Raw genomic sequence first — 24,112 nt, forward strand, 5'->3', positions numbered from 1 at the left:
TAGAGTGTGAGCACGGAAGGGTCAGAGAGAGAGAGGAAGACACAGAATCTGAAGCAGGCTCCAGGCTCTGAGCTGTCAGCACAGAGCCTGACACGGGGCTCAAACTCACAAACTGCGAGATTATGACCTGAGCCGAAGTCGGACTCTCAAGTAACTGAGCCACCCAGGTGCCCCAGACAAACTAGATTTTAAAACAAAGACTGTAACAAGAGATGAAGAAGGACATTATATCGTAATTAAGGGGGCTATCTATCAATAAATTGTAAATATTTATATCCTCAGATTGGAAGCACCCAGATATATCAATCAATAACAAATATAAAGAAACTCATTGATAATAATGCAATAATAGTAGGGGCCTGACTTAACAGCAATGGACAGATTATCTAAGCAGAAAATCAACAAGGAAACAATGGCTTTCAATGACACACCGGACTGGATGGACTTAACAGATATATTCAAAACATTTTATCCTAAAGCAGCAGAATACACATTCATCTCAGGTTCACATGGAATATTCTCCAGAATAGATCACATGCTGGGTCAAAAATCAGCCCTCAAAAGCACAAAAAGATCAAGATCATACCATGCACATTTATAGACCACAATGCTATGAAACTTGAAATCAACCTCAAGAAAAAGTCTGGAAAGATTACAGATGCTTGGAAGTTAAAGAACATCCCACTAAAGAATGAATAGGTTAACCGAGAAATTAAAGAGGAAATAAAAAAGTACAAGGAAGCTAATGAATGTGAAAATGTAACAGTCCAAAACCTTTGGGAAGCTGCAAAGGCACCCATAAGAGGCAAGTATATAGCAATCCAAGCCTTCCTAAAGAAGGAAGAAATGTCTCAAATAGGCAACCTAACCTTACACCTAAAGGAGCTGGAAAAAGAAGAGCAAATAAAGCCCCAAAGCAGCAGAAGAAGGGAAATAATAAAGGTTAGAGCAGCAATCAATGATACTGAAATCAGACATGCATTTTTTTTTTTTTTTAAACAGAAAACTGAATCACATACATTGTTCTACATCTTAAAAAAATAAGAAAAATTTGGCTGGAATCTTTTCATGTCAGTAATTAGAGAACTGCCTCATTCTTTTTGAAAAGATCCCCCCAAGCTTTATTGAGATATTGACATATAACATTGTGTACACTTAAGGTGTATAACATGTTGATTTGATACACATATTGCAAAGTGATTGCCATTGGTAGTGTTGGCTAACACCTTTATCACATCACAAAATCGCCATTTCTTTTTTTTTGTAGTGAGAACATTGAAGATCTACTCAATTAGCAACTTTCAAGTATACAATACAGTATTATTACCTAAAATTGCTATGGTATACAATGGATCCCTAGAGCTTATTCACCTTATAACTGGAAATTTTTACACTTTGACCACTCTCTTTGCATTTCTCCCACACTGCATCCCCTAGTAACTCCCACTTTACTGTTTCTGACTTTCTATCCCATTCTTTTTAACATTTTTTCTTTTTTGGAAAGTGCATTTTGTTGATATATCACAATGGTAATTAAATCATATTTCCTATAGGAGGACCGTTGTTTCTAATCTTGTTTTTTGTTGCTGCAAACACTGATAAAATAAACATCCTAAAACATGTCTTTGCCTCTGAGTTATTTATCTAAATTTTCTTTTAATATCTATCAGTACATTTTAGAGTTTGTTTTTCATGAGGCCTTGTATATTGTTTCTTATATCTTTTCTATGTATTATAGTGACTTCTAATGCCTTTAGATATGGTATCTAATGCTTTTGTATGTACGGTATTATAATTTCTGGTTATTTCTGAAATATAACAAAGGTAGATTTTTTTGTGGTGCCTATTTACCTTATAAATGGCTATCTCATTAAATTCTTACTAAGGATAATACTTGCTTGTCTTGGCTTTTCCAGGTATAAGATTTTATCATATGCAAGTGAAGCATATTGAAATTGTGTCCAATTTTGACACTTCTTACTCTTTTTCTAGTCTTGTCACATTGTCCAGGATTTCTGAAACAATTTTGATTAATACTGATGATAGTGTGTCTTTGTCTTATTTATACCTTGATGATAATGCCTAAATATATGACTATAAACCTCTCTCCTTTCTAATCATTAATGATATCACCCATTTCTCTGTGTCCTTGTTTATGTTGGATATTTCCATCTTTTACATACTTGTCAGTCTCATAAATAAAAAACAATATTCCATTACTGTTTTAATTTGTATTTCTCTGATAATATATAAGATTGAGTATGTTTTCATATGTTTATTGGCTGATGTGCTTCTGTGAATCGTGCACTCGTAGGTTGTTGATAAATTTGATTTGTGGGAGTTCCTTCTATGGAAATTTTTTTGGTTTGCTGTGCACACATTGCAAATACTTTCTTCAAGGGTATCTGTTTAGGGTTTCTGGGAAGACAGAATAATTTATTCTAGCTAGCTGAAGGTAGAAGGAAATTAATTAGCTTCTTTAGTTTCTGGAAGTGCTAGCAAACCATCTTCAGTGAAGGCCAAATAGACAGAAGTGATCAAGTTAAGAGAAATGCCCCGCTTGCTCTGAGCCCAGTATTGTAGAAATCCTACTGTTGGTTCTACCAACCATCCTACCGTTGTCCCCAAATCAACAAAGCCAGGACCCAGTTTCAGAGCACCAACTATGGATACTGTAGAATATCAAATGCCTTAATAACTGCTGTTGCCGGAAGAGCCCAGCAGCTTCATGATCTTCAAATCTGCCTTCCCAATTCTTCCATTGGTGTATCTGTTTGATGGAAACTAGTCAGAAGTCTACATGCTGAAAGAAAGAAATGTTGGGAAATACCGATTTTAGATTCAACCTGGCAAAGGTGAGGGTCAACAATATGGAGAACTATCAAAATGGAGGATGGTTAGAAGTCCTTGGGCAGCCACACATGATAGATTTTTATCACAGCCAGACTGCCATTTTGTGAAAAGCTTTGTTTTTTCTTTTTCTTTTTTTAAAAATAATATAGAAGTTTAACATTTCAAGCATTTTTGTATTTATTCTTTATTTATTCAATAGGTATTTATTGTAAGTCAATTATGTGTCAATCAGTGTGTTTTCTTAATGGAGATAAAATGGTGATCCCGACTTCCTGGAGTTTTGAGTCTAGTAGGGGAGACAGACATTAAATGATCTCAGAAAGAAATTTAGCATTCTGAGAGTGACCAGTTAGACGAAGGGAGGGAGCATTGAGAGCAGATACAAGGGATAATCAACCCACTCAGATAGGTCAGCTGAGTTTGCTAATGAAATGGTACTTGATCTGAGATTTGAAAGATGATCAGGAGTTGATTCAGAAACGTGTTGGAAGGGTGTTTTAGGCAGAGCAGATAACGAGGGGCCAGAGGACCCTTGGCACGTGTGAGGATTTGAAATGACATGGCTGTGATTGAGGTACAAAGAGTGAAGGAAAACACAGTTCTGAATATTGCTGAAATTATAGGTAGAGGCTAGACCATGAAAGGCATGTGGGCAAGATAAGATTTCTGGTCTTTGTCTTAAGAGCACTGGGAAGCCACAGGCTCAGGCTTCAGTGTGGAAAATAGTTTGGAAGATATAAGGTTACTTTGGGTGGACAAGTTAGAGGAGGCAATTAGAGTTGTTGAGGGAATAGCCACCCAGACATCAGCTCAAAGAAGATCCTGACAAATGTTGGCTGAATGAATGAAGTAACTAAATGCCCAAGTTAATACTGATAGGTCTTTTTAAGCAATAACAAAGCAAAAATAAAGCTATCTGGAAAGCATCTTATGGAATTTGATGAGGAAATTCAACACAGAGATAAAGAAGCAATTTGTTACAGATTAGCAAGGCATAGGATCAAAAGTATTTCTATTATGTGAAAATATCCAGTTATAATAAAGAGAGCATCTCTGCAACATATAATTATTATGCTTAGTTCAGGCTGTTCGTTTTGATAATTTAACATGTTCATTGACTGGCTAATGAGATTTACCAGTAATAACATGTAAGCAGTTTAGTAAGAATCTATTAATTTAGATCATCAGGTTATGTAGACGGACGCTTCCTTAAGGAAATGCTCAGTGCCTACCAAATATATAGTTAACTGTGCTGGTTAATAAGGTCATTTGTATAAAGGCAATAATCTGTCAGGCCTTGATTTTACTTGTTAATGAACTCTTGCTGAATATATTAGGAGATTTGGAGTTTCTTAGAAACAGCAGTTCTTTGAGAGTCATAGCCTGCTGGAGGTTTCAGAGAGGTCTTATGCATGAAGAGAGGCTGACTTAAAATAATAATTATGTGCTTTTAAAGTTTTTTTGAGTTGTGGTATGGCAGGACCTATCCATATTCCCTGAGATGGTCTAAGTAGGGGGATAAATAGGTAGAGAAGCCCTTAGAAGATCATGTTTGATGGTTGTAAAAATAATTTAAAAAGTAGGGTGAGGAAATCACTGCCTAGCGCAGTAGATGTGATAGGAGTCTCAACTTTTGCCTCCATGTGAGGCTAGGTGTGGTCTGAGTGTTGCCTGCAGAAGGATGAGAGGATTGAGGGTTCTTTGAAGTGTCATATGCTCTAAAGGTCCAAAGGCCTTGGCCCTTCTTCAGTTCAGGTGCCCATAGGCCCCTGGCTTTCCAGTACTCTCTTTGTACTTTTTTATGGGAAAGTCTAGATGTCATTTACTAAACTCGTGTACTGGACTTCCCAAGAGCATCATGTGTCCCTAGATTCCCCAAGACCACCATTATCACACCAGGAATCCAAGGATCTCATTTTGAAGTGGTAGTTGATACTGACTTATGGGAAAAAGGAGCTGTTGGCAATTGATCCATATGCTTCTTTAGGCAGGTCCCATGTCATGGAATTACAGATTTTTGCCACAGTAAGGATCCACAGGGAATATCTTATTCGTTGGTCTTAATTCATTGGTAAGGAAATTGAGGCCTAATGGAGGCCAAGTAACTTCCTTAATTATAAAGCAGGTAGAAGGTAGAATGCGAAAGGAATAAATTTGTAACGTCTGCTTCCCTACTGAATGAAAAGAAAAGAAAGGAGAGGGGTTCTGCAGTGCTGTGACTATGAGGGTTTTTCAGGTTTCATTAGGTTGCTCTCCCTCATGGCAAGTTTTGTTAATACTTCCATACCCAGCAACAGAAAGGTCCCTGAGGGCCAAAGAATGGCTTTCTAAACGTGAAGGAAATAGTCCTCTGTTCCTGAAAAATTTAACTTCTACAAACGTGGCTTTAAAGAAAAAAAAAAAAAAAAAAGGACTTTTTAAAAAAGGAATTTTTGCCTTTGCAAAGGATATTGAAAACCAAGCCTAAAGGGAGCACACATGTCTTAGGAGTCAGAAGGAAATTTAGTGATGTAATGTGTAACCTTTTTGGTATATTCCTATAGCTTAAAATGCTTCTAATGTCAGTAAAAATAAATGACCTTGAGTCATAAGCTACCATAAAAGCGACCTGCACATAAATGTACATTTACAAACAGCAAAGAAAATGCCTCCCACAAATCCTGAATTCTCTCCTTTGTCAGCCATACAAACAGAGGCAAACTTCTACCCATATGTCTCAAAATAGACAAACACAAACCAAGTGTAGTTACCTAAATTGTATTTGTATTTATTCCCTGCACTGCCATCCATGGAGTCATAGAGGCAACTGGTAAGACACAGAAACTATTGCAGTTGGAAAAATTCCATGAACTCTTGTAAATTCTCCTCCTCCTCCTCCTCCTCCTTCTTCCCCTTCTTCTTCTCTTCTTCCTTGTCTCTTTAATTCTTTTGCCTTCAAATTTTGCTTGTCCAAAGTAGCATCGTTCTCCATTTCAAGTTCCCATTTTGTCCTTGTTTACTTTTTTCTTTTTTTTCCTCTTCAGTGGTGGCTTCTTATTCCCTGTGGGTGGGTAGATCCTCCTTGGTAGAAGCAAGGTGCTGAGTGAGCACTCAGAGCATAAGCTTCCTTGGCTGTCAGCAACTCATGAATGAATTTACCTTTATCAAGGTAGTGATAAAGAGGAGATACAGCAGGGGTTCAGGAAAATTTGATTTATCTACATTGGTCATAGTCATATCAATGAAAGAACAATATATCTTTATTATTCAAGATTCCCTTAATCCATTGGGTTCTCAAATCTAGATTCTTCCCTACATCCTCTTCCCCAGTTTAGCTAGTTAGAACTCATGGTTTTCTGCTTATTTCTGTTTACTTCATTTACATAATAATATCATTAAGGGGAGAGCATAAACTATAAGCAGAGCAGTGGATAAGGGTCCCTGTTCATCCAAGCTTTAGTAGTGTTCATAAATATCTGTTTCTTCTGTCCTTCCAGATTCCTTGGAAAGTGCCCTTCTCAGCTTTAGGTTGGGCTGGGCCATGTGATGAATCATGGCAAATGGGTTATGAGTGGGTATGATGTGAGTCACTGGTTGGGCCAAGGCATTGATTTATCAAAGCCAGGGTCTCTATCTCTCTCTGTCATGTTGATCATGGAGACCAAGGATAAAAGCATCCTGATTGCTCACAGGCCGTAGTGAAGATGTAACCTTGGAAATTCACCTGGAACAAAGGCAGACTTTATATGAGAAATAAGTCTTTAGTATCTTACACCATTGACACTGTGGGATTTATTCCTGCTGAATAACTTTGCCTATCCTAGCCACTACACTGGAGCTTCTGCCCTAATTAGTTAAACTTAACATGGTATTCTTATCTCACCTAATGCTCAAGGTCACAGGAATATAAACCCTCTGCATACAGCCTATTTCTCTATCTTGTTTGTGTCCCCAGTGCCCTGTTGAATGGCACATATTTTCTAAAAATAATCGACATTTTATTTCTGCTAAATAAATATGAACCAAAAATGTTTGTTATAACTTTTAGCCTATAAAACCTGTTACTGCATGTTAAAAACTCATTTCACAAGCTCATCTGTTTTTTTCCTTCTATGCAATAGATTTCTCTTTTAATCAAAATTGCCTACCCACCCCTAAAATTATTATTTCCTCCAGATATATGAGAAACTATTTTGTCAACTATATTTCTAAGCTATAGTGATGGATTAGTAATTTTATTGATGTTTCTTTGTAATAATACCCTGTGGATATAAGCAGCAGATTATAGGCAAGAGTTCTATTCACTGGACTGAGAAGTCCCAATGTCTGCCATCTACGAGTTAGAGATCCAGGAAAGATAGTTGTGTAATGAATCCAAAGGCCTGGGAATGAAGGGAGTTGATGGTGTAAATCCCAGTTGAGGTCTGGAGAAGATGGGGTGATGTGTTCCAGTTCAGTCAGTGAGGCAGGGGGTGAAAAAGGTGAATTCCTTCTTTCTCTGCCTTGTGTTCTCTTCAGGCCCTCAAAGGATAATGCCCACCATCATAAGACTTTAGTGAGTCCCCCAATTCCAAAGGTAATCTCATCTCACCTGGAAACACCCTTGCAGACTCACCCAGAAATAATGTTTAATCTGAACACCCTGTGGCTGGTCAAGTTGACATACAGAGTTAACCATCATACCATATTATTTTTAGAATAAACCCAGCAGTTATGTTGAGATGGTTCTTTTTGTCCTTACTGTTGCTCTTGTTATTGTTACCATGTATTATCCCTAATAGAACTAGAAATGGAGATACAGATAGAAGAGGAAACAGGATTCAGAAAAGTACATTATTTGGCCAGTGACCCAAAGTCATGGATAGGCTTAAATCTGGGTCTTTGATCTCTAAATTCTTTTTTTTTTTTTTTCCGTCTCCCCTTGACCAACCTGAACTCCATCAAAAGTAGTTGAACTAGTGTCCTTACCACAACTCACTGTTAATTATAAATGTGTAACCTTCTTCAGGTTTTGGGGAAGTAAAGCAAGATGATTGTATTTTTTCTTCTTGATGCCCAAATATGTACTTCAGTTGTAGCACAATCCACAGTACAATCTTTACACTGAGTATCTCCAGGTTTCTTGTTTCTTTCTTTGTTTTATTCATCCTAATGGGCAAAATCCAGTGTTAATCTTTCTCTCTTAGTGTCCTTTGTTGAGAAGTGTTTTCACCATGGGACATCTCTCACTACTTTATAGGCAGTTTGCTTTCTCAGTAGTGAGCACACTGTGCTAAGGGATATGTCAGGTTTATTTTATCTTCTTTGGGTATTTGAAGTTCTAGTAAAAAGACCAACTACCTAGAGGCATCACCCTTTCTGGTAGGATTCTGTCCTGCTCTTAGATGAATGAGACCCATTTGAAGACACCTTTACTGGGCTCCTCATGAAAAGACTCTTAAAATATTAAAGGTTTAAAAATTTTAAAACTTTCTTTTTAAAGTCATTAAAGTTGTATTTTTATCAGAGCATATATGTCTAGGTTAAAAAAATTTTAATGACAATAGTTTATAGTAAGTTTATTGTGCTCACTCCATCCTGTTCCAACTCCTACTCACCAGAGGCAACTTACTTATTTGTTTCTGTTTTGAGTTCTTCTGATTATTACCTCTATAATTCTAAATAATATGCTTCTTTTTTTATATTTTGATTTAATGAACATTAGAGAGTGGCTACATACCTTACCTACATTCCTGAAAATGAGAATTTATCTCTTTGCCCAACTCCTAGCTCTGTGCCTCTTCTCTCTCCTGTTTTTTTCTGAATTTTAATATTTTTAATTTAATTTTTTAGGATAATGGAAATGTTCAGTGTCTAGATAGTTTGATTTGATTAAATTATATGCTTCAGATTTGAGCATTTCATAATATATAAATTATATCGCAAAAATAGTTTTGAAATGCATGTGAAATGCATTACTTTAATTTTTCTTAAAAAAAATTTTTTAAATGTTTATTTATTGAGAGACAGAGGGAGACAGAGTGCGAGCAGGGGAGGGGCAGAGAGAGAGGGAGACACAGAATCCGAAGCAAGTTCCAGGCTCTGGGCTGTCAGCACAGAGCCCAATGTGGGGTTCGAACTTACGAACTGTGAGATTATGACCTGAGCTGAAGTCAGATGCTTAACTGACTGAGCCACCCAGGTGCCCCGAAATGCATTACTTGAAAACAATTTTTTATGGGAATGTAATTAACATACAGTATTATTACTTTCCAGTGTGCAATATAATTCAGATTCAACAACCTGTATATTAGTTAGTCCTCATCATGATAAGTATACTCTTAATCCCCTTTATCTATTTCACCCATCCCCCCACCCATCTCCCTTCTGGCAACTACCAGTTTGTTTTCCGTATTTTTAAGAATCTGGTCTTTTGTTTCTCTCTCTTACTCTCTCTCTATTTCTCTCTCTCTCTCTCTTTTTTTTTTTTTGTTCTTTTGTTTCTTAAATTCCACAAATGTGTGAAATACTCTGGTATTTGTCTTTCTCTGTCTGATTTATTTCACTTAGCATTATACCCTCTAGGTCAATCCATGTTGCAAATGGCAAGAGCTCCTTTTTTAATGACTGTGTAATAGTCCATCTTTAGTATCATCTTTAGCCATTCTTTTGTAATATTTAAAAATTAATGTAATATTAAAAAAATAGTATATATATTTTTAATATAATTTGTTGTCAAATTGGCAAACACACAGTGTGTAAAGTGTGTTCTTGGTTTTTTGGGTAGATTCCCGTGGTTCATTGCTTATATACAACACCCAGTGCTCATCCCAGCAGCTGCCCTCCTCAATGCCCATCACCCATTTTCCCCTCTTCCCCACCCACCATCCACCCTCAGTTTGCTGTCTGTATTTAAGAGTGTCTTATGGTTTGCCTCCCTCCCTCTCTGTAACTATTTTTGTACCTTTCACTTCCCCATGGTCTTCTGTTAAGGTTCTCAAGATCCACACATGAGTGAAAACATGTGATATCTGTCCTTCTCTGACTGACAAAAATTAATATATTTTAAAAAGTTTTACTGGTTCCCTTTCTAACTTCCATTCGTACTCATATAAAATATTTTGCATATGTATGTATTCGTGTGTGTGTGCATACACACACACACACACACACACACACACACACACACACACACTTTGCATCCGTTTTACAGTCTCCTTTGAGTCCTTGCTCTGTAACATGGTTGTTTTAGAGCTGCTAACTTTTCTTACTGTTTTTTCTATTGCTCAACTTTTGAAGGCCATACCTCTGTTTTTACATTTTTCAAATTGAAAACATTTACAACTTATTTTGTCACCATAATTAATCTTGTTAATTTCCGTAGGTTAATTCTTGTTCTGAAACCCAATAAAGATCATTATGGCCTTATTAATGTAAGTTTCCATGTCCTTGTCTGTGGGTCTAATGCCCACATGGCACTTGAGGAAGGTACCATCAAGGTCAAATGGAGTATGTTCTCTTACAATTCAGCATTTTCTCATAATTATGTACATTTTAGCTTGATACACTTTGGAGTCATGACTCCTCTATATAGTTTTTATTTTCTTAGAATTTTTTTTCTGATTTTTTTTTCTTCAAGATTTTCTTTTCATTTTTGGTCTTTTGCAATTTGAATATATCTAGGTGTAAGTTTTTTTGGTATTTATCCTGCTGTGTTTGTAGATTGGTGCCTGTCATTAATTTTGGAAAATTCTTACCATTACTACTTCAAATCCTTTTTCTTAAAAAAATTTTTTTTAATGTTTATTATTTTGAGAGAGAGAGAGAGAGTGAGTGAATAGGAAAGGGGCAGAGAGAGAGAGGGAGACACAGAATCCGAAGCAGTTCCAGGCTCCGAGCTGCTGGCAACAGAGCCCAGTGTGGGGCTTGAATCCATTCATTGTGAGATCATGACCTGAGCCGAAGTTGGATGCTTAACCAACTGAACCACCCAGACACCCCTTCAAACTTTTTTTCTATTACTTTTCTTCTTTTCCTTCTGGAATTCTTTTTTTCTTTCTTTTTTTTTTTTTTTAGAGAGAGTGCATGTGTGTGCATAAATACTAGCAGAGGAGGGTCGGAGGGAGAGGGAGAGAAAGAATCTCAATCAGGATCCACACTAAACACAGAACCTGATGCAGGGCTTGATCCCATGACCATGGGATCATGATCCGAGCCAAAATCAAGAGTCAGAAGCTCAACAGAATGAGCTACCCAAGCACCCTTGGAATTCTTATTATGCATATATTATACCTTTTGTAATTATATTTCATCCTTTTATTCTTGTTTGTCTTTGCATTTAAGTTTGGTAGTTTCTACTGACGTATCTTCAAGTACCCTGATTTTTTCCTTACTTGTTTCCAGTCTACTAATGAACTGAATCAAAGACATTCTTTCTTCCTGTTAACAATATTTTTTAATTCTCGCATTTCCTTTTGATTCTTTCTTAGTTTCCATCCATCTTTTTATGCTACCCATCTGTTCTTGCATGTTGTCCACTTTTTCACTAGAGCCATTAGCACATTAATTACAGTTATTTTAAATTCACCGTCTGATAATTCCAAAATCTCTGCCACATCTGATTCTGATGCTTAGTGTCTCTTCAAGACTTTTGTTTTTTGTTTATTTCCTTTTAGAATGCTTTCTAATTTTTTGTTGAAATCCAGACATGATATATTGGATAAAAGAATTGAGAATAGACACCTTTAGTGGGATGTTTTATATTTATCTGGCTAGGAGTTAGGCTTTGTTTACTTTGGCTGTGAGGGTGGTATCAGAGTCAGAAATTTCCTCAGGCATCCTGATTTTTGTCTCCGCTATTGTCTTTGTTTTTTTTCCTGGAGATTCTTTAGTGTGATGGTTAATTTTATTGTCAGCTTGCCTGGGACAGAGTGCTCAAATATTTGGTTAAACATTATTTCTGGATGTGTCTGTGAGAGTGTTTTCATATGAGGTTAACATTTGAATCTGTAGACTGAGTAAAGAAGATGGCCCTCCCCAAAGTTGAGTGGGCCTCATCCAATACACTGAAGGCTTGAATAGAATAATAGGTTGAGTAAGAAAGAATTCTTTCTCTCTGCTTTACTGTCTTTGAGTTGGGATACCCATCTTCTCTTGCCTTTACACTAAGACTGAAGTGGGACCTTATACCATCAACTTATTGAATCTGCTTTCTTTGTCTTACAAATCTTTTGGAATCCTTGTTGGGCTGATGACCATGCCTTATTTTTTGCATTGTTATTGTGCTGTTCATTTTGTATGTTTATGATACTATTTCAGCAGAGTCTTTGATGTAATATGGATGCTTATTCTGTCTCCTTGAATCCAGAATTTTGGTTATTTAAAATGTCTTATTTATCTAAATGAGATGTCAATAATTCTTTTAAAAATTCAAGCAATAAACAATTGTACAGAACAAAATGTTAATATCTGCTTTTATCTCTTCCCCACTTTCCCTTTATTTCCTTCTCATCAGTTGAACTTTGCCATATATAACCCTCTTTTCCCACCCACTGCTTCTCATATTTAACCACTGTAAATAGTTTGGTAGAATAGTTTGGTAGATAGCTTCATGGACTTTTTTCAATGAGTTTTGAATCAAATATAATTATAAAGATTTGCTTCATTTTTTAATTTTTATTTTTTTATCTTTAAGAGTGTATTTTATTATCCATAACTTCAATAAAGCTGTCAGTATATTTGTGGTCTGACTTTTGATAAATGGATACACTAGCATAACCACCATCACAGTTAAGATGTAGAACATTAACATCACCCTTTCTTCATGCTGCTTTCCAGTCAGCCTCTCTCTTAGTTCCAGGCAACTGTTGGCCTGCTTTCTGCTCCTGTAGTTTTGCCTGTTGTAGAATTTCATATAAATGGAATCATATAATATATACTCTTGTTTCTGGCTTCTCTGGTCTAACATAATCTTGAGGATTTATTTCCTTTTATAATTAATGAAATTATATTCCATATATTATTTATGTAGGTTGCTTTTTGGGAAGACTATTGAATAATATGTTTTAAATCTCTAGTCATAATTAAATACAAATTTCCTCCAATTACCTGATATACATTTGGATTTTATTCTTTCCCTCAAGATAGCTATATTGGATGTCATATGTCTGGTATCAGTTAATTATTATCTGATAATCATTTTGTAATTTAGAATCTACTTACTTTTAATTAAATTATCCCACTTAAGCATTTTTCTCTTTTACAATGAATTCTACAAAAATAGAATTCTAGGCCACTTAACATCAAAGCATTTCAACTTTTATTATCTTTGTTTTATAAAAGAAGAAACTGAAGCCCAGAAATACTGTGATTTTCCAAGGTTACATGAATAATAAGCAGGCCTGGAGCAGAGCTGTTGGCTTTCCTGACTAGTGGTATAGTGCTCTTTTAAGCCAGGTCATACTTTGTGGAGGGTTGGAAGTTCTATCTCCCTGCCAGGAGAAAAATTAAACTACTGATATATATGAAATATTCTTTAACCTTGAATAAAATAAATCTCATGTAAGTAATAAGTGAGAAGAAATTGATGAGAAATATAACCAATAGCTCCAGGCATAGACACAGTTAAAATTTCTCAGCGCATAAGAAGCAAAGATAGCCTGGGCTATGTGTGTAAATGACAACTTGCCCATGCATCCCTCTTTCCTGTCAGCCCAGGTTGTTAAATAGTTAACTACTCCTTTTTCTAAACTTTATTGTGCTTTTGACTCTGTATTATCATTTGTTTACATGTCCATCTCCCTTCTTGGTATTTTACTATTTGATTATTTGGGGAACTTTGGGAACTTTGTGTTTTCATGCCTGACCCCCAGCCCCTGGGGCAGTACATGTCTTACTAAATGTTTCTTGAATGAATTGACACTTTCTGTTACAAATGCTAAGTTCATTAGGTTTGACTCCTCAGGGTAACTAACTGCAGGCTGTGACAAATATTAAATTTTATGGGTAATTCTGAAGGGAGGAGATTCTAAGTAGTTCTTATGACAAGTATGAGATAGGACAGTGCAAAGCAAGCTTGGAAAGAAGGTCACTTTTTTCTTTTCTTTTCATATCTCTGAATTTGTGGGCTGAAGACACCACAGTTTTAGAACTTGTGCAGAGAATAAGCACACATCTTATGAAAACATTCAACTGGGTTTTGGGGTAAGTATATTTTTAATATCTCTCTTACTAACTAGGACCCCTCACCTTTTGTTCATTTATTTTAAGGCATATGTCAGGTTCAGGGTCTTCAATGAACTGAAGTATTTAGCTAGAACTTAGCATTTTGCTTTCGCTCTTTTATTTATAATAACCTTCCATTTATGATGAATAACAGTTTTACATCTATGGTCTCAACATAAATTTTCCTTTAATGGCAGGTTAATTTGTGTCTTCATGTGGGCCAAGTTAAAGAAATATAAGTAAATGACAGCACAGGAGGGACATGTACTTGATAATAATTATGGCAGTGGTATGTGAATGGCTAAAATTTGAGACACATTGGGTTAGAGCTGGCTTCTGATTGTAGCAGCATATTCACAAAGACCAGATTTGTACAGCTGGAGCGTCCGAAACAGTAGGTGTGACTAACTCCTAAGTGTGTTATGGTGGAGAACCACTGGCTGAAGACGAAGAGAGAGACTTGTTGAGAGCCCTGTACAGCTTCAGGAAGACCAGGGCTGTGAGGCCCAGGCCCAGGTCTGAGTCCGGAAGGCCATTAACAGCAGGCTTTTTGAGAGTCAGCTTGCTCACGTCCCATCAACTCTTCCATGTACTCCGGTTGGGCTCCCACACGTCCCATGTTACTCTACCACTGTAGCTCATGTTCATATTCAGTTTTGACCTTCCCCAGAGGACATTTGTCAATACTTACCTTACCTGACATGTCATTAGCTTTCAGTGTGTATTATATCCTCACTGTTCCTTCAACTTGTTTGCCTTGGCTTCCATGATCCCATATTCTCCTCGTTGGTCTTTTAAGTCATATAATTTCAAGAAGGCAGCCAAAGAGATAGAGGCCAGCTTTGCAGGCTGATTCTTATCTGTCAAGTCACTAAATGTTGAGTTTCCTTAAAGCTGTTCATAGACTCTTTTTTTCCCCCTGGACCCTTGCCCTGGGTAGTCTAATTCACATTCAAGGCTCATTTTTTTTTTTTTTTTTTTTAGCGTTTGTTCTTTTTTTTGAGAGACAGAGAGAGACAATGTAAGCGGGGGAAGGACAGAGAGAGAAGGAGACACAGATTCTGAAGCAGGATCCAGGCTCCGAGCTGTCAGCACAGAGCACGACACGGGGCTCAAACTCGCGGACCATGAGATCATGACTTGAGCTTAAGTCGGATGCTTAACCGACTGAGCCACCCAGGCACCCTGACAAGGCTCATTTCTCATCTGTGTGCAGAAGGCTTACAAATGAGCAGTTCTAGTCGGACACCTTCCTAGACCCCAGACTCATGTCCCCAACTGTCCTCTTGACAGCTTTGCCTTACAGACACCTGCACGTCATGTCCAAATCAACCCTTGAGTTGTCTTCCTCCCTATTTCCTGACTTCTTCATCAAACCTAGTCCTCCTGTCCTTTTTTCTTTCTCATGAAATGTTATCATTCTTTACATTACCAAGGCCAGAAACCTAGAGTTGCCTTAATAACATACTATTCCCCTTACATCTATGTTCATTTCATCCCTACGTTTTGTTAGTTTTACCACTTAAATATTTCCCACAGATATCTGTCTCTGGATCATTATTACTTCCATTGTCCTGTCTAAGCTATCATTTTCTTTCCTCAACCATTTCAGTGTCTTCTGTGGGACCCTCTCCTTACTTTTCTTCTCTCTGTGCTTCCCTTCCCCCATTCTGTTTTTCACACTGTAGTGAGAATATTTATTTCAAATATTATAATCCCATCCCCTTGCTTGGAAATCTTTTGAGAACTTCTCACTGTTCTTAGGATAAAGATCCAAATCCTTAAGGTAAACTTGAAGACCCTGCATGATCAGACCCTACTTCTTCACAATAAGGCCTGATCCCACTCCTGCTCTCTGCCTGCTTGCTCACTAAACTGTGCAGATTCCTCTTCCTCAGTGGGTACTGTTCCTTCTGTGTCAGGTGCTTCATGTCTTTTCACCCCCATCCTTCCACATTTGCCCACTTTTAACAAGTTCATGTGTGCACAAAAGGATCACTGCCTCAGAGAGACTTTACTTTCCTCCCTGACTGCAGCAGGCCCTCCTGCGACGAGCTAACATGCCACCATGTACCTTCCTTCCCTTTGTGGCGCTTAATCATGGTAATAATTTCACTTTTTTTGGTGCTTATTAGTTTAGGTCTATCTCCTGTGCTAGACTGTACGTTCCACGAGAGGTACCGACACCATGTTCGCTGTTGTTCACCTGAGTCCTCACTTTTTAGGAAAATCCTCAGCATAGTACTTAACAAATACATCTGGAATAAAGGAAGAACAAAGAAAAACAGTGAAGTTGTGTGCTAGAAAAAGGGGGAGAGTAGTGGTTATGAGCGAGTAAAGGACGAATGATCTTTATCTTCTGCATTGTTTAGCTCTGGTTCCTCTTGGTGACAATGTCTGCCCTCTCTGTCTACTGAATTGGAACTGGAGATATTAGAGAGAGTGAGATTAAGAGTGTGCAAAAGTATTGCTTCTTTGAATATTTCTGATCCCTGTTTTGTATATCTCTTCATGAGCTAGGTTTTAGTGTGATAGTATACTTACAGGGAATGATTAATTGTGGGAATTGAAATATAAAAGCTTTGCTTGATAAAAAATATTTTCATTGGTTGAGAAAATTTTCCTAAGGTGGGATTTCTAGGTTGTCCATTTCTACATTCACTTGAATAGTTTTCGATGGTATCAACTAGATCTTTTGTAAAGTACTTGCCAAAAAGTGAAACTCTGTTCATTTAAAAATCATCCATTTGTGTGCAGGGAAAATTGCCTGTCATGGCTTGAAAGGATTATTTATGGTTTCTAAACATTCATCTTTTCCAGCTTGACTCATATATTGCCTTTACAGAATGGAAATTTAATTCCATTAGAATGTCCTATTGTCCAATATATACCCCTTGTTACAACATGATTACATTCAATTGCTCCGCTTGCCATATTAGAAAATGACAAACTGTATCAACTAGTTTTTAACTTTTTCCTCCAATATGTACTGGTGATGGTGACTAATGCTGTTGATGATTACCTCAAGAGATAATCACTAGGAACAACAATGTTTTGCATTGACCCAAGAAAAAATAGTTCATGGTAGTACAGAAAAGAGTAATAATGGAAAATGATTATATAATATACTCTCCAAGGATAAAGGCTTGCAAAATGGAAAAAAGAAGGGTAGAGTTTAACTGACATCTCTTTGTATTTGAATCTTAGAAATAGTTTCTTTGGCTTATGTTGAATTTTATTAAGTTTGATGTTAAACATGTATGACATAAATAGAACATTGTATGAATATGATTTTTTTTTTTTTTTTTTTGTGACCAAAAGTTCAAAATTCCTTAATTCTTGATGTATGTTTCTGTATTAACATGATGCTGGTTGGGGGCGAGGGACAGACTGAAATGTGACAAAATGGTCTCAGCAGTGCCTCATACCTGAGAAATTGTGATACAGAGATGTATCCATTCTGAAGGGTACCTGTCAAATTTCAGAAATTGGCTCTGTCATACTATTTGGCCAAATGCTTGCTTCCTAAGAGAGACGCCATCTGCTTTAGGCATTACTCACACTGAGGGGTACATGAACAGTAATTAAGAGGAAATACAGCATAGGTTGTTAACAAAAAAAAAGCTTTGGAAGAATTTGATGCTGTGCATGAACATATAATTAGGAAGGACACTCAGATGCAAAAGTTTGAAGGGAAATGCGTACATTAGGTATTCAAATCCGAATTTATTTTTAAAGGCCAATTTGTATTTTTTTAGGCAAGACCAGTTTGTAGAATTTTAAACATCTATGTCTTCTTTCTCTTTGTCCTCTTCCATGATTTTAGTAATGTTGCTGTGCTTTTTGACCATGACCTTTGCATTAGAATCTGTGTGGTTCCCTTTAGCTACTTTGCAGGAGCAGGTGCCTTTTGGGGTGGGGTGGAAGGGTTTGTACCCTCAGCCGCTACACTGACAAGGGGCTTGTACAGGTCATTGACTTTACCAGCAGTGAGGTGACTGATTCAGACTGCTTTGATCTTGTCTTTCCATTGTATTTTGAACACTATGCCATGGAACTAATGTATCTTGCCTTCAGTTTCTGTTGGTAGCTTCAAGCAAAAGAATCTTCTCCATTAGGGAAGAAGTTTTATTTTCAGGTGGAAGATACAACAATGGCAAAGTGTTGGAATTATTGTAAAACTTGAGAAACAGTGGCATGTTTTATTAAGATGCCATGATAACTCTCAGCACATTTTGACAGTTATTCTTGAAATTTAATGACAATGGAGATAAGTCATGATCAAAAGATTAAAAAAAAATCTTATTTATTTATTTTGAGAGAGAAAGAGAGAGAGAGCGAGAGTGAGTGAGTGAGAATGGGCAAGGGAGGTGCAGAGAGAGGGAGAGAGAAAGAATCCCAAGCACGCTCGGCGGGTGAAAGCATGGAGCCTGACGTGGGGATTGAATACATGAACCGGGAGATCATGACCTAAGCCAAAATCAAGAGTCATGTGCTTCATTGACTGAGCCACCCAGGTGCCCCAGTGATCAAAAGATTTTAAAAACACTGTTGTGTGGACTGCAGAAGAAGTTATCAGGGTCTATGTAAATACTTAGGAGACTTACTTTTGCACTAAAATGGCAGTTATTGTAATGTTTGATTATTACTTGTCTTTTCAACTAAAACATAATAGCTATTGGTATTCCTGATGGTGTAGTTTTGCTTTTGAATAGAGTATATGTATTATGGAAAAACAGTTTATAATTTTAGCTTTTTGATGGAGTGGACTAATTCAGGGAAATGAATCACACGTTTTTCTTTGGTCATATTTTTTCCTGAGAACCAATGTGCAAAGTCAGTGAGGGTAGAAGCCATGACTCTTTTGTTCATCTGTGGCTCTCCATAGCCTGTGACTTACAGTGTCCTCAGCAAACACTTGTCTGGATGGTAGAGTGAGTAACAAAGGGAGACTTCTGATTAGTATTATTTAGTAGATGGCAGGTGTAATGAAGACAATTATTGAGTACCTGCTGAATGCTCAGTATCATTTAATGTGCTATGCAGGTATAAAATACAGGGTTCTGCTGATCATTTTAGACCACGGAGGAGAAAACTAAGGCACAGTAACAGAATACACCTTATCCACAATGGTTAAACTGAAGAAAAAGTCATTCCCCTTGATATCAAGTACAGACTGATGATCATCAAGGTGATTTTTGTGTAAGAAGTTTGCTTTGTGAAATAGATGTATTTATGAAGAGTTATGTTAGTTAATAATATATGTTCATGATGAAGGGCAAATTACTGTATAATACAGTTCTTATTGAAGAATTACTTATAAAACTGGTGATGATGATTTATTCTCTACGTAAGTAAATGATTATTTCATCTTTCAGAAAAGCATAAAATGTAGAATACTAGTACAAAAGACACACAAGTGTTACTTAGATAAAACTAAAGATTTCTTTTATGTTGCCATGGAATGCATTTTTTTTTAAGGTTTATTTATTTAGTTTGATAGAGACAGAGACAGTATGAGTGGGGAAGGGGCAGACAGAGAGGAGAGAAAATCCCAAGCAGGCTCCACACAGTCAGCGCAGAGCCCCACACGGGACTCAAACCTACAAAACTGTGAGATCATGACCCGAGCTGAAACCAAGAGTTGGACGTTTAACCGACTGAGCCCCATTATGGAATTTTTATAGAGTGCTATCGAGATAATCAAGTGCTTTACAAGTAGAATTCAAATTTTATCACATGAAGCAAACCAGACAAAAATCACCTTAATTTCGTCAGTCTGCTGTAAGGTGGTTTATTTGTTTTTACCATGAGCATCTTGAACTAAAGTCAGCTTGGGTCCACCCATCCATATATGAAATATATATACAAAATATTCTGTACTGTATTTGATATATTTATATGTATATATAGAGCCTCTGTCTCTCTTGTCTCTTTATCTGTGTAACTCTACTTATATATCTATATCTATATATAAAATTTCCTAGAGAGATTCCCGAACTTAGATTCCTGAACTTATAACTTTGCTGTGAGAATTTTTCAAGAAAGACTGAACCAATAATGAGAACTATGCTTAATTCATTATTGATGAAAGAATAAGAATATGTGAAGACTTTTAGTAGAAGATTGGTGTTTCTCCTGTCTCTGGTTTTGGTTCGGTCTGTCCATCCATGCACATAAGGAAATAGTTTTGACCACTTCCTGATAGGTTACTTGGCAGATGTTTAATGAATACTCATGGAAACCATCAAATATCCACCTTGCAAATACCGAGGATTCTTTTGTGTATCATACTCTGCTTTACCTGTAGGACATATGCTGTGATGCCTACACCTAGCTTTTGGGCCCTTATTACTTAAATGAGTATTTATAGAGTTGTAAAAAGAGTTCTTGCTACATTGTAAATGTTTAATAAATACTATTAAATTAACCAATAAGTAAAAGTAATACTTTAGAAAAGATAGAGTACTTATGATATAGTAGGGTTGGGGAGCAGTTAGAAAATTCATTGGTGTTTCACTTGAAAGGCACTAGGAAGCAACCTATTAGTAGGTGTGAATCAAGATCATAGGATATAAGCTAAAGAGGTGACTATCATGAATCATGATGAGACCGGGATATTACCCTACCTTCAAACCGAAAGTTAGTCACAATTTCATGGATGCTGATGAAAGGTCTTCTGGGTTCAGTCTTCTTGTTTAGAGAATTTGTAGTGTGCTTGAACAGTTCTTTTGACTCTTTTCCAATGAAGATGCAGATTCAAAGCCATTGAAAGATTTGGTTCAGCCACATTAAGCCTGAAGCATAGCATGAACTCCTGGCAACATTTGTAGCAATGTTTTACAGCCTTCTCTCATGGTTGGGTGGACGTGAAGGTTAGAGATCCAGCACCCCGTTTTTTTTTTTTTTTTTTTTTTTTTTTTTTTTTTTTTTTTTTTTTGTGGTGGGTTTAAAAAATTCCTCTTCATAGGGATCCTAGCATGTATTGCTGACTTCAAGATTTGGCTCTTGAAGTCAAGATTTGGCTCTTGATTTGACTCTTGCTTATCATTTTGGTTTTGACTCCATTTCAAGTTGATAGATCTATACTATATTTAAATCCATGTTGTTTCTCTTTATATTTTACCATCATTCTCTCTCTCTTTGGGGTAGAAAGAGTTAATAAAGTGTGATGTCATTGCATCGTCTTGACCAATGTACCCTTTAGGGTGATTTTAGGGCTGTAATTTTAGGCCAGTATCATCTTCTCTGATATCATTTTATAATACACATCAGTTCTTTCTAATGGGCGGTCATGGTCTTTGTACATTGTAACTGTTGTTGGATCAGCTGAGGAGTCCTAGTGGTAGGAAAGTGTGCTAAGGTAGTCATTTTGATGTTAACATCTGGCTGTAGTGGATTAAGCATGCATGTGCTTTAAAAAGTTATCTCAAGAAAAAATATATTATTACTACATTTCCTCCCACAATTGGAAAGTTGAGCTTTTTAAAAATTTTTATCACTTCAAAATGGAGCATCAACCATATATATTAGATTAAATGTTAGGTTACAGAGTTAGAACAATTCTTCTTCGGAAATTATCTAGAAAACAGATGGTTGTTAGTCCTACCCTGTGGCCAGAGAAGGGATGAGGTCATCTTTTGAAGTGTCTCCCTGTCTTAATATGTTAGGTTTGAGATGAAGACAGAATCAGAAGAGATGCTGCTTTCTTCATTCAGTTATTCCTTTACAAGTGGGTCTTTACCAATTAAAGTTAAGCACCTAGCATAGGTCACAGCTCAACAGTGAATGACAAGTTCAGTTTAAGACAATTTTGTCATCATTTTGAAAAAGTTGGGTCTACATCAATTATGCTTAACGCACCAATGGCATTAGTCTATCTCTTTATTCTGGAATTTATTCTATTATTTTATCTAATTTTCAAAGTTCCTGTTTGTTGAATTTCATTTTTTAAAAAAATAAACATTTAGTACAGCTTTAACTAGTATGTTGGTGACCTGTACTTGGTTTTATGATTATAGTGACATGTTTAACTACACATGGCGTATTCACATCTTCTATTTTTGAAGTAGACATAAGTCATTTACCACAGATTCCTTATTGCCTCAAAGAGACATTCTTAGCAACAATGTTGTCAAGGAAACACACAGAAACTGTTACATAAAAGAATGTCTCTTTGAGGAAAATCTTTCAAAATGATATTTCTGTGTTTTCCCAGATTGTGTGAAATTATAATTTACAAGCAATTCAATTTAAGCAAATAAATTATAAGCAGTCGATGTAATGGTATAGTTCTGGAAATATCTGGTAAATGCAGACATTTTTGAATTTGACGTTTAAATAATTAGATATCACTAATACAGTGCCAAGGCCTAATCAGGAAGATATTTAAAAAATGATATGATGTCTTGAATAAGACATATTAAACATATTAAATGTCAGAAATCTATAATATAGAAATGACATAAGTTCTTAGAAGAATTCCTAGATAATAATGTTCTGTATTTCCATGTTGGTAGAGCATCTGAGGGAGAGAAGAAAAGGCGATGAATGCCCTTGAAGGTATAAATTTCAATGACCGTAGGAACTTAATAGGAAGTACCATTAAATAGCAGGTATATATTATTAACATGTTCAAGCAACCATGTTAGAAAATAATAGCTGCAGACTAGAATAGTCACAGACTTCTATCCTTAGCTCTTGCTTGCTGTCTTTTTGAAATGTATCTTTTAGAATTTAAGACTGTAACCTTAAGTGAAGAACTCAGAGGAAGATATCCTAGATTATATATATCACATATGTTTTGCTAAAAAGTATGTATTGATCTGCATTATGTACTAGAATACTTGAATTTGAGGGTACTGAAGAAGATCCTTCAACAGATGAGGAAATGTTCCAAGAAAGGCTAAGAAACTTGCCTAAAGTTACTTAGGAACAAAGCCAGAAATAGAACCTAGCTTCCTGATTCTTAGTTCAGTGCTATTTCCATGATATTGTTGGCTTAAGGAACTTGGGTTACCACTTTTGTCTGATTTTTTTCCCAGCCATTAGCACCACTGATATTCAACTGAAATGTCAATTCCACATAGCATTTTGGATGTTATTTAAGTCACTCCTTGTGGGATGAAAGGAAAAAAAAATGTAAGAAGTAAAAAAAGATTGTTTTTTTTTTTTTTTAAGAAATGTATAGGAATTCTCAGTAGGCCTTTACATCAGGAAGTAGAAGGCTTTCAAGTATAATGGAAGTATAATAGTCCAAATAGATTTTTATAGTCAAAATTGTGAAAAGGATAAGCTTTGGCTGGAGGCAAAGTGAAAATAAGATAATATTCTTAAGTGACGTGACTTGTCTCTGAGAATGTCAGCATCTTGACTGGTGATGTCAAGCCTCACATGGTGAATATCTATGACTGATTGAAGAGTACTTAACACTGTCACCTTTTTCAAGATAGTGAAGAAATTGCTTATCAATGGTCAGTTTTGGTTAATAATCTTATGCACTTAAAAAAACTGTGTGTTATTTTTTTCTCTATTTTTACAGTTTTTTTAAACTGATTTTGGTTATCAGCAAATTTACTAGTATGTGCCCACATGTAATGTTCTTTTGTAATTGTCCCACTTAGTGTTCAGAATGTTTTTGACTTAGTGACTTAATATGTTTTCATCAGTTTTGACACGTCTCAGCCAATATCTCTTCCAATATTCAAATATTGTTTCTACTTCATTTTATCTTTCTCCTCTGGGCCTCTAGATACACTGTGTAATTAATCTGTCCACCATATGCCATTCATTAATTACATCTTTGTTTCTGTATTTTCCATTTAAAAAAAATTTCTGGACTCTACCTTGAGTATATTGTTCTTACCTTTATTGGAGGTCACTGATGCTCTCAGTAGCCATAGTTGGTACTGGTGCAACTGGTATACTGATATTAAAATTTCCATTTGGTTTATTTTTGTTATGCTTCAGTTATTTGCTATATTCTCTTTACTTGATTATATTAGACATATTTATCTTAACGCTTTTGTCTCAGGATCCCCTGAGTAATTATTTCCATACTATATGTGGAATATAATTT

The 24,112-nt window shown here is 36.2% G+C and overlaps 1 protein-coding gene across 4 annotated transcripts in view; it reads left to right on the top strand.

Annotated features, from left to right (window-relative positions):
• PRR16 (proline rich 16) overlaps positions 1 to 24,112 on the top strand; it is a 953,840-nt gene that overhangs the window by 25,269 nt on the left and 904,459 nt on the right. For 3 of the 4 annotated variants that reach the window (XM_045057987.1, XM_045057979.1, XM_045057982.1), the window contains exon 3: positions 13,944 to 14,013. The exons of the other annotated variant lie outside the window; for it this stretch is intronic. The gene's annotated coding sequence lies outside the window, so the exon portion shown is untranslated. The remainder of the gene's footprint in view (positions 1 to 13,943; positions 14,014 to 24,112) is intronic. 4 annotated transcript variants of the gene reach the window in all.

The sequence above is a fragment of the Felis catus genome, chromosome A1 (genome assembly GCF_018350175.1).
Source record: "Felis catus isolate Fca126 chromosome A1, F.catus_Fca126_mat1.0, whole genome shotgun sequence".
Lineage (NCBI taxonomy): Eukaryota > Metazoa > Chordata > Mammalia > Carnivora > Felidae > Felis > Felis catus.